The sequence below is a fragment of the Cottoperca gobio genome, chromosome 7, assembly GCF_900634415.1.
Source record: "Cottoperca gobio chromosome 7, fCotGob3.1, whole genome shotgun sequence".
Classification (NCBI taxonomy): domain Eukaryota; kingdom Metazoa; phylum Chordata; class Actinopteri; order Perciformes; family Bovichtidae; genus Cottoperca; species Cottoperca gobio.
The window spans coordinates 17,195,496-17,206,571 of record NC_041361.1 but is presented as its reverse complement, the minus strand read 5'-3'; positions in this window follow the sequence as shown (position 1 = coordinate 17,206,571).

The following is an 11,076-nucleotide window of genomic DNA, read 5'->3' as shown; positions in this document are numbered from 1 at the left end:
GTAAAACAGAAATAACTCCCCGAGGCAGACGGGCTTTTGACTCGGAGACATTTTTAAGTGAATATGCGCGATGTGCAGTGATTGAAATTAGTAACTTCCATGTATTGTGTGAAAAGCAGGCATCCCAAAATTGCTCTGCCATAGATTTAGACTAGTCGAAACAGGTTTGGGCAATCATTAACAACTACTGTGGCCCAGTCTTCTGTGACAGCGAGTTTAAGATGAAAACCCCAACCACAACAAGAGCTCGGCAATTATACTATGGAGAGGTTGTCTCCAAATATGGGCTTCCTAACTCCTATTTACAATGCTATTGTCGGGCTACACAAGGCTCAGTTTTTGCCACCATAACACTAATTTAACTAGATATTATAGGCTATATGTTGTATTGAATACTCACTTATTTCACATTTACTGTAATCATTTATGGTTGAGTTCCCTTTTTTTTTCTTTTAAACAATGGCATGCATGGTCAGGTGTACTACTCACGCCCACATCTGCTTCTGTAGATGTCATTCATTCATTTATATTAACTAGCACAGATATCCCATGCCATTGCATCAGTGCAGAGGTTTGGGTGATTATCTCCATCTTACGAGGCAGCATTGGATACTCATCACTTTCTCTAATACTGCCTGGTAATGATGATGATAGTCATCTGCGGACTGCAACCAGACAAACTGCTTTAGCAACGTTAGCAGCAATGTGCTCCCGGCCCGGGCCCTGCAAATACTGGAGCAGCAGCAGCAGCAGCAGAAATGGCTCTCAGGATTCATCTTACCTTACAGTGCTGGATTGTACTTTTGTTGTTCTAACACTGTCTGGTAACGATGTTTCCTGAGTGACCCTGTGGTCTCCAGCGATAGTTGCTCATCATACGTTAAATTCTAAAAATGTGAATGACTGTTGAAATATATAACACTTCTTAGATGTCGCCATTGAACGGTAAACTTTAAAAGCAGGGCTGGCTCTGTGTTCTGGGGTGTCTTTTACTCTGAAGTCAAATCTAAAAGAAGGTTAGCTTTCTTTTGGTGTCTTGATGACGTACAGTGTTGAGAGAGAGAGAATTACTTTGTGTAAAAATACCTGAACATTTATGTCTGAGCCTTTCAGTTTTGAAAACAGTTTGGGATTGTTAGAGGTAAATGAGAAAGAGGAGATCTTTTATGCAGTAATGGTCCCAAATGTCAGTTTTTATGTATTCTTTTTAAAACAATTTTTACTTCCCTATCTTTTAAACTGGCAACCCCACCCCACCCCACCCCACCCAAGTTCAAGAATAGCAGTTGGTTGTTGGTTCCACCGGTCCTGCAGGGCCCTAATTCCTTGTTCCCTCCCCTGAACAACCTTGGTCTTTGTGTTGTGTGGCAGTGATTGGTCCGACTAGCATTACCTGCGTGGCACATCCTGAAACTGACACATGAACTCACCTGAGTGTAAAAAAAAAAAAAAAAAAAGAAATCCACAAAAAGACAATCAAATAATACCTTAGGGCTTTAAGGACTTCAGGTAGTGTGTTAAAACTCACCCTGATTCATTGCACCTTTGATTTAAAACAGTGGGAATTACATTTGAACAGTTGTCATCAATGTCTGGACTACAATGTGAATTTAATGGGTAAAGCCTTCAAACTGACTTGAGAAACAAGCAAATAATAGACATGGAGCGAGCAGAGACCTAGTGTTTGTTTAAGGAGGGAGAATTACCCCGCAAATATAGAGCCGCACCTTTATTTGCCCACCCTGCTCCATTATCCAAGCCATAGAAACATTAAATAGTTTTTTTTGTTCCTCCCCTCCAGTAGTCCCTTTTCTCTGTGTTGGCGTCACAGAAAGAATTGACCAAGCTTTGCTTCACGCCTTGGTCTGTTCACTCATGGCTTCATTCTTTCTCTGCATGCTTTAAATGTACAAATGAATGAGCCCGAATAGAATCTGTGATTGCAACAAAAGAGGAACTGCTCATTTCAGCCTGTTTCTACTACACTGCTCTGTTCCCTCCAGCTCTCTTCTTCCTCTTTGCACAGGTGAAAGCTCAGAGGTCATCCTTCCAGCCTGTTGATAGGCGTCTTACCAGACATGGTTAGATGTAATTATTGGTGTCTAATACTGTCTGGTAATGCCGTCCATTAAATGGCATTACCTTCTGCTGTCTTACTTCCCCCCTTTCTCGCGCTTCTGACATGCATTGTATTGACAAAGGGCAGTCCAGGGAGGCACATCAACATATTTATATTCGTGGCAGATGGGGCTGAATGATGATGACTATGGAACTATGATCCTTGCACTGGAAGATTGATTAATTTTACGGGGTTTCTTCCACGTGACTTGAGTCAAAGTTTCTTCACTGAGCAGCAGTCGGGGATTTCTTGATGAGTGCTGTACCGTAAATTAGTTTCTATCAGGAATGTTAATGTGAATGCCATGTAAAAAGTATTATAGAAAATGCTGTGACTTTTATCTGTTGAAAGATCTGCTTTCTTCCTCTTACCGCAATAACTGAATTCCTTCTGGGGATTTGGCCTTGCTCCAGGTACAGTAGAACAATGCACACAGTTTGTGAGACTTCATTATCTCTGACACACTCTGTACATAATGTATTTAATGTGATATGACTTTATGAAATGTAAAAGAAAAGATTCAATAAAACGGGATGCAATTTGAAAAGCCTCTCTTGTTCATTTTCTCTTTCTAAACAGAGTTTTTGGTACAATTGATTGGTACATCTGAATAAAAAATATGTTTTATTCAGATCTCCTGTGTGATGGCCCTTTGTAGCAGTTTCTCTGGTCATTGTGAACTCTTCCCTCGGCCAGACCGGAATGCCGAGCCTCAGTCAGGTGTGGATCAGGTTACTGCTGAACAGAGCTTCTTTTTAAATGCCTCAATTTACCCATGAGGTCCCCCCATCAGCTAAGCCCTCATTGTGTCCCAGTCTATGGCAGCGCACAGTAGACTAGCTTGATAAACCGAGAAGCACAAGGTGTGTTTTCACTGCCAGGTCCAAGGGCGACTTACAGTACAGAAGGCTGCTATTGCCGACTGAAATCCATCTGCTTCGTCTATATGGTCACTGCTTACATGAGCAGACTTACAGGGGAAGGTTTTAATCTTCTTCTTTTTTTTTTAGCATACAAAGCCAATAGCATAGCTATAGTGTTTAATTAGGCCTGTTAGCTCAGGGCTACAGTTGACTGGTTAAACGCAGCTCTGATTTTATCAGTTGGAACACAAACACAAAAACCATTTAGCCGTTTTAACATCACAGGCCCCCGGCCTCATTCATCTCCCGTGCTGTGGAGGTTCACATGCTTTGTGTGCTCTTTTGTATTTGTCAAGTACTTTATAGGAAATATGTTCAGTAAAACTGTTCTTTAACTAGCCTATAGCAAAGTTTACTCTTTAGCATTGTTTTATGCTAGCATGCTAGCATAGGTGACACCTGTGCTTTTCCTAATATGACAAGTTCAAACAGCTGCTGTGAAAAGGCCTATAACTAAAACCTTGGACTACACATTGTACACTTTGTTTTAATGGGACAAGAATAATGTGCAGACATGTTTTGAGTTTGACGGTTTAGTATTCGTCCAGCATCAATGAAAGATGTCTGTTGTTGGGCCACAAAACTAAAGGTGAGCAGCCATCTTGAACATCTGCGATATCTCCATGTGGAGAGACTGAATAAGAAGTTTATCATTTTGTACCAAAGCAGACGTGAATTGCTGCCATGATACTGATAGGTAAAATTAAAAGAACACAGTTAATTACAATGAATTAATCTGAACAATTCTGGAATGCATGACATTATAGAAACGAAACTAGCATTAGATTACATTTACTGTTGCCAGTGAAGTGCACATCAAGTGTGATCACTGTATATTGATTCATTACAAATAAAAAATGTAAATCAAATTTTGTCCTGAAATGGCCTTTTATAGAAAATATACTTTTCACCTTTCATAAATGACCCCGCCCCCAAAAGTAATCTCTCAGCCCCCTGTTGCTCTCGGTTGGTTCTCAGGTTAACTTTGTGATGCACATGATTTTACATTGCAGCAAAGATAGACACTAAATTAAAGCATGTCAGTAAAATAAAAACACTCTGAGAGTTGGTGACGTCACACACTACTGAGTCACATTCCTGACTGGCAGAGAGCCTGTGGAAGATTCCTGCGCTGGTCTGTGCATGCTTGGTGCAGTCAGACCAGATTCCTGCACAACTGCGGGCTGTGGATGAGAAGGCTAGATTCCCTTAGCTGGGCTTGCCAGCGCAGGGGAACAGGAGCACAACAGAGGCTAAATGTCTGTGACATACCTGCAAGTGTGCTGACGTACTGCACAATACATCATGGAGCTGTCATGCAGGTTACTGTCAGTCATAGCGGAGTGGAACTGTTTCTAGGTTCGGGCAGAAGTATTGCCACATTTAAGTTTTCAAAACGTTTATCCCCCCGATTATTCTCCCCCCCCCCCGGGACCAACTTCACTTCTGAGGCCAATGCCTTAGTCAATGACAAAGGTAGGAGTATCTTTGAGCACCACTGCACTGTGTGACCTGTATTATACGTACAGTACATGTCCTCAACACACTAATAACACTTTTATGTATTGCATATAAACAAGAATCACCAGTTTTTCCAAAATACTAAATCAGGGAACATGGTTTCACATTAGAGCCTCCACCCACTCCCCCTATTCTTAGAAAAAGTGGTCAGATGTGACATTACAGTATGTGGGTGGCATGTTTGTAATGAAAATTTAAACTAAAGGTCCATTGTGTAGGATTATCCATTGCAACCAACTGAAAACCGCTCACCCCTCCCTTTCCAAGCGTGTAGATAACCTACAGTGGCCTTCAGGTAATGTAAAACACGTAAGGCCCAGAGTCGGTTTGTCTGTTCTGAGCTACTACATGGCGGTGCAACATGACGGACTCTGTGAGGAGGACCCGGTCCGTATTAGATATGAAGGGCTCATTCGGAGCTAATTTCAGCTAATAGTTCCTCCTAATCTAACACACGGTCTCTTAAAGTAATAAGTAGTCCATCAAGGTTTCTAACCAAACCAATCGCTTTTTATATTCTGTTATTCTCCGTTCTGTTATATAGCCGATTATATTATGTGTCATTTGTGTTGTCAGCTCAGTGTTTGAAAACAAGAGTGAAGCAAAACAAAACTTGAATTTACCACACCCCATACACAGCGGTGTGGCTTTGGCAAGGCAGTCTTTAACAAATAAGCAAGTTACACAGGATGTTTTTTTTACTGTTTGACCTACAGAGAAGATGTCTGGTGCTCAAGATGGCTGTCCACTTTTGGATAAGAAAACTGTTTGCCATCATTATGCAAATATTACATCAAGCTTACATTTTTAATGTTACCTGACCTGTATTAAACATCTAGTATTATCCTGCTTTTCCTTAAATAGGCAATCTAGCACACATTGTAAATATATATTTCACCACCCACGATACTTTCCTGCCAAAAGTTGCTCCCTAAACATTGAAACTGGGTGTGTTACCTACCTCTACTCGTAAAAGGGAAAAGCAGGGCTATTTTAGTATACTAACACACAATTGGATAATTATGGCTGGATTAACTATATTTTGTGTTCTTGGTAAGCGTGAACGACAAAGTAGTGTTCACTATGCAGGAACATTTCAGTTACAGCGTCATTGGAAACAATGACATTTGCTCACTAGCAAATAGCCAGCCATATTTCTTATGGTATAATTTTTTGGGGGAAAAACTCCCACATACCCACACTTCCTCTAAGAACAGCCAATATCATAACGTCGTAGCAGCAGTTCAGAGAAAACAGGAAAATAATAGTTTTTCCAACTGCAGCCAATTCTAGACATGAATGGCTTAGTTTATAAATTATGAGTTTATAAATGATGCGGTAGTCCCATGAGGAGTATCGTTAACATGTCTAATGTTAAAACAAAATGTCATGGTAAAGCTGTCAGGCTGGATGCTAGCTTAGCATTAGCACCTAGAGCATTACCCCAGTGTTAGACTGTGGCTTAAGTCTAACAACATTGCCTAAAAATATATATTATTTAAGTATTTAACAATATATATAGATATCTAAAAGAAATCTGAAACACTAATGTATAGCTAATGTACACAAACAAACCCTGGAACATTTGAGGACATCAGCAGACACTGCTGCTACTAGGCTATATTTCTAATATGCTCCTGATCCTATTTTCAACAGGTCTTTGGGCAAAGTTGAATATAATTTCTTTGTAACTGCCGGTATATTTCCACAGTAGCTGAATGGACTCACCTGATTTACTCCGTTACACTCAAATACCAAAGCACAGAAATATCAATGCCTGCCACTGATTGGTAGTTAAACTGAGAAAGATTGCAGGTGATTTAATAAAGAATGGATGGTCTATTTATTAATTGGGAGAACATGATATATTACTGGTGCTTATGTTGACTGAAGCCTAAACATCCTGCCAGTTAACCACTACTTCCATTAGTTTGAATACCTAACCATTTGTGTCAGTGATATTGCCTCCTTTCCTAACTCTGTCCTGATATGTTGATGGATTTCACATGACTGACTTGAATGATTTCTGAACCACTGAACGGTGTAGGCCGGGCCCCCAGCACTTGTTGCATCAAGCACTTCCTCGTTAGTAGTTGGAGTCATTTAAGGTAAGGTTCTTGCCAAACTCTGATATCAGTGAGCCATTTTCCACATAAAAACAAACGGTATTGGTATTTTGTGTTTTCATAACTCTAGAGGGTGTAACCCTAATAACTGACATTATTCCATCAGTACCCATCACATTCATGTTTCTCTACATCAGGAGGAACCACAGTGTCTTTTGACTATAGTGTAAAATACCAAAACTGCATGGAGTACATGAAGTCTTTATTTTAGAGCTATATCATGATTCTTTACATTTTATCTATCATCTATCTATCTCTCCATATAAATACAGTATATATATATATATATATATATATATATATATATATATATTTATATATAGATATATAGATATATAGATATATAGATATATATATATATATCTATATATATACATGTATATCACATAAACTGCATCTTTCCAAATGTTAAAAAGACAAATATACACATTTTACTTTTACCTCTCGTGCTATTTATCAATGTGAAGACATTTTGGAGTTATATGCATAGTACACGCCTGACTTGCAGACATATAAAGAACATAATGACACCAAATGTATTTAATTAGTCTTGGTGAAATGTGATGTCTTTGTGTCTCCATCTTGCATTTGCCACCAGTGGGAATGAATGAATACGGACCCTGGGAACAAAATGTCACCGCCCTCCCACTACAACAGCCCCCTCTGCTTTCCTGGTGTAACTCTGTAAGGAAATCATGAATAGCAGGAGACAGAGAGACCCTATTGAGACGCGCCTTTCTTTACATCGAAACTTAACTCCATTCCCTGCGCTGTAACACCTTGACAAGGAGAATCCCTTCAAATAATGGGTTGTGTAGGGACACCATTGCTGCAGGCTGCATCCCTATAATTGCTGAGCACTTCCTGGTACAGGAGGCAGTTGAGATGACATGGGAATGGTTGAGTCTCCAAAGACACACACTTTATGGTGTAACTGCCCTCAGACAGACAGACACGCACATATACTTCTCGTCTAATGATATATATTAATATCCTGATAGCTTATCTGACAGAACACATACATTTTTTCTCCCAGTTTTTTTGTTTTGGGAAATGAGGGTTTGGAGGAGGGATGATGTCTATGTTATGTGTATGTGTGGTTTGTTTAAACTGGCCTGTTGGCATGAGCAGTGGTAGCTGACGTTGATGAATAGATAATGAGAAGAAGCACCACCTGCAGAAACTCAAAGAAAACAAAAGAAAAGTTAAGTTAAAAAGTATAACCCTTTGGCCCACACTGTTTGATTGACAGACCGAGATCGGTTAAAAAGTTATTGATTAATATTTGAATCCTGAAAATGCATAAAACATATTCTCGTACACACACACACACAGCCTCTTGGCAGATGGTGAACCATGAGGTCGCCAGGGCTGTAAAACAAGCCTGTTCTCTTTGTCCACCTACGCAGCACTTTGCACAGTGTCTCTATCAGATGGCAGCTCTTTATCAAGGTGTGGCTGACACTGGCTCCACACAAAGCTTGGTTAAACAGGAATATGGGAGGCCCGCTTCTAATAACTGGGGTGCTGCGGCAGGGCTCGCATCATTGCCAAGCAGCTCTCTCTTATGGCTGCCATTTTGCAGTGTGTGTAAATGACTGAACTGACATGACTCTATGGTGACTTTAGCTTTCTTCTTCTAAATGTAGTCATGCGTGAAATGTGTAACAACCTACAGTTTGCATTTCTTTGATATGAATCATGGTGGAAAAGTTGACGATTGTTAAAGTTAAAATCAGACTCTTGTTAGCCTGTTCAGCTGCCAACATACCCATAAACCTTTGCATTTAACACCTTAGCACATAAACCCTTGCATTTCTGGGGACTGTTATCTTATGTGTTTTAACACTGCAGAGTTTGCTCTAAATACGTACTAAGAAACTACTTTAGAAACGCTCTACTAGGCGTGAATGCGCGCTCAAACTACAGGTGTTAGGTGTATGCATCGCTCCTGGTTACCCTACTGTATGTGTAATTATACGGTTGCATGGATGCTGGGTCTAAGAGGCATCCACCCCCGTCAATTATCAGACTGTTGAGAGGAAGAGAGAAGATTATGCATAATTGCCAACCGTGGCTGGGTCTGGGTGTTTCCTCCAGAGTCAGATCACTGAGACAGAGAGGTGATGAGTGGATTTGCCAAAGCAAGCAGGCAAATACTATGTTGCTCAACTGCATACCTGCTTCTAGATTTGGCTCTAGACAATATGATTCATGATAATGTCTGCCATAAATAATGTTTAATCATTTCCACAATGATTTAGCTCACATACAAAGCCCTCAACAACCTCGCCCCCACCTATCTCTCAAACCTCCTCCAGGAATACACCCCCCTTCCACTCCCTGCGCTCATCCTCAGCCGGACTCCTGCCTGTCCCCACCTCCCGCCTCAGCACCATGGGAGCCAGGGCTTTTAGCTGCACCGCGCCCAGGCTCTGGAATTCTCTGCCTCCGCACATCAAACAGTCTGACTCCATTACGACTTTCAAATCCCACCTCAAAACCCACCTGTTTAAACCGGCCTACTCTAAAACACAACCAACTTGCTATCAGCAGATCCTCCTCTCACTCCGTCACTCCACACTCTTGTCTTGCCTGTTTTATCTATGTCGGTTTGACTAATTTATTTTCCGTCTTTGTTTTAGCTGTTTTAACTTTTAAATGCACTGTAAGGCGACCTTGGGTGTCCTGAAAGGCGCCTCTAAATAAAATGTATTATTATTATTATTATTAGCTGGATGAATTATTGTTACAATACACTGATATCAAATAATGTGTGGAGGCTTTAGGGTTAATCAACTCAGGTTCATTTACAGTTAGTTAGTTCTTTAAAGGATCCCTATTAGATTTCTAGCAAAGACCAATGACCTTTTCAACATGGTGCCCAGCAAAAACTACAAATCCCAATATGCATAGCATCCTACAAATATATTATGTTCCAAGGTGTTTCCTTATTTGCTTTTAAAAAATTGATTTATGTGGTAATTTAGTCAATAACAGTGTTTAAGAAGTTCATGTTTTCATCGCTCTATGTACTACTGTGCGTTTTTGGAAATTAGTGTTTGCCTTGGGCAGTGAAAACCGGGCTTCTGTTTCCTGTCTGGTGGCATATGTCTAGTGGCATATAAATATGACTCTAAATTGTGTTTTAATTGACTTTACTGATATGATGGAACTTTGCATTGTAAAACTTCAACTCCGTGTTGAAAGTAGACGCGCAGCAATCATCCTGTCTTCAACTTTAAGACAGAAGTGCATGCTAATGATTGATTTTTGTATCTAAAAGGTTTGAAGGTGGAATTCATCTTCAGATCTTGCACTACTAATAAATAAATGTGTCTCCTACTACACTTCTCCAACAGAATCTGGAACAGAACATAACCTTTGTAGATAAGTAACCGTTCAGGTTTTGGTATTTACTGTGTAAAATGCAGCTATAGCTTTGGGGCAGCATAAGAAACAGTCAACCAGTAAACGTCCCCAGGAGAGAATTTTCATTGAGCAAAAGGCATGTCACTGAGCCTGAAGAAAATATTATTTTACCTGTGGTGTCAGGATATAATACCCTGGAAAACTCGCAAATCCATTTTGATTGACACTCTGTTCTCATGTTACCGTAGGATTCACACAACAGAGGCTAACAGACAATTAATATTGAATGAAGCTAAACTTGGAGGTAGGGTAGGTGTGGGATACATAATCTTGAGCGGTTAGTTTGTCTTGAGCTGCTGCTGTTGAAAGATTCTATCTACAAGGGGCAACTGTTGCTAAGGGTCTCATTACCAGAGTAACCGGTGATTGTTTACGTTGGTCTAGTGGGTTTCCTTACTTGCAGTGCGACAGGCGGATGATTTCAGTGGGCTAAACTGCAGACAGACCATGTGATTTCCCCTCTGTCGTGTCTGTGCTTCAGTCTGTGGGTTTTCTGTTTTCTCTGGGCCTTGCCGTTGGACTACAGGGTTGAGCGCACATGGCAGGAGAAGAACAGGTTGAGTAGGTTTTCTTGGAGTCTGGCTTTCCTTGTGTGTGACGCTGGAGTTGCAGGTAAACCCCTTTGATTCTAAATGTAGCTACAGTGATGTCAGCCTCTGTCTTCTAACATAAAACACAACATTTATTTTGAGACTCGTTCTTTTTCTTCACAAATCTTTTCTTTTTTTTAATTTCTCAGGTTTGCTAAATGCTTATGAGCTATACAGACACACATATAGTTAGATTGTGAGATTTGGACATTTCTGTCTGACAGTGTTGCTCGACTGGGAACTACAAATATCCACGGTTCAAAGTGATGGTGAAGATTTAACTGATGGTGTTAGGTATAAGGTCACATGGCAGTCAGGCCATTAGCTAAACTATATGTTTTCCTGTGAGCCAAACAGCTAAATGG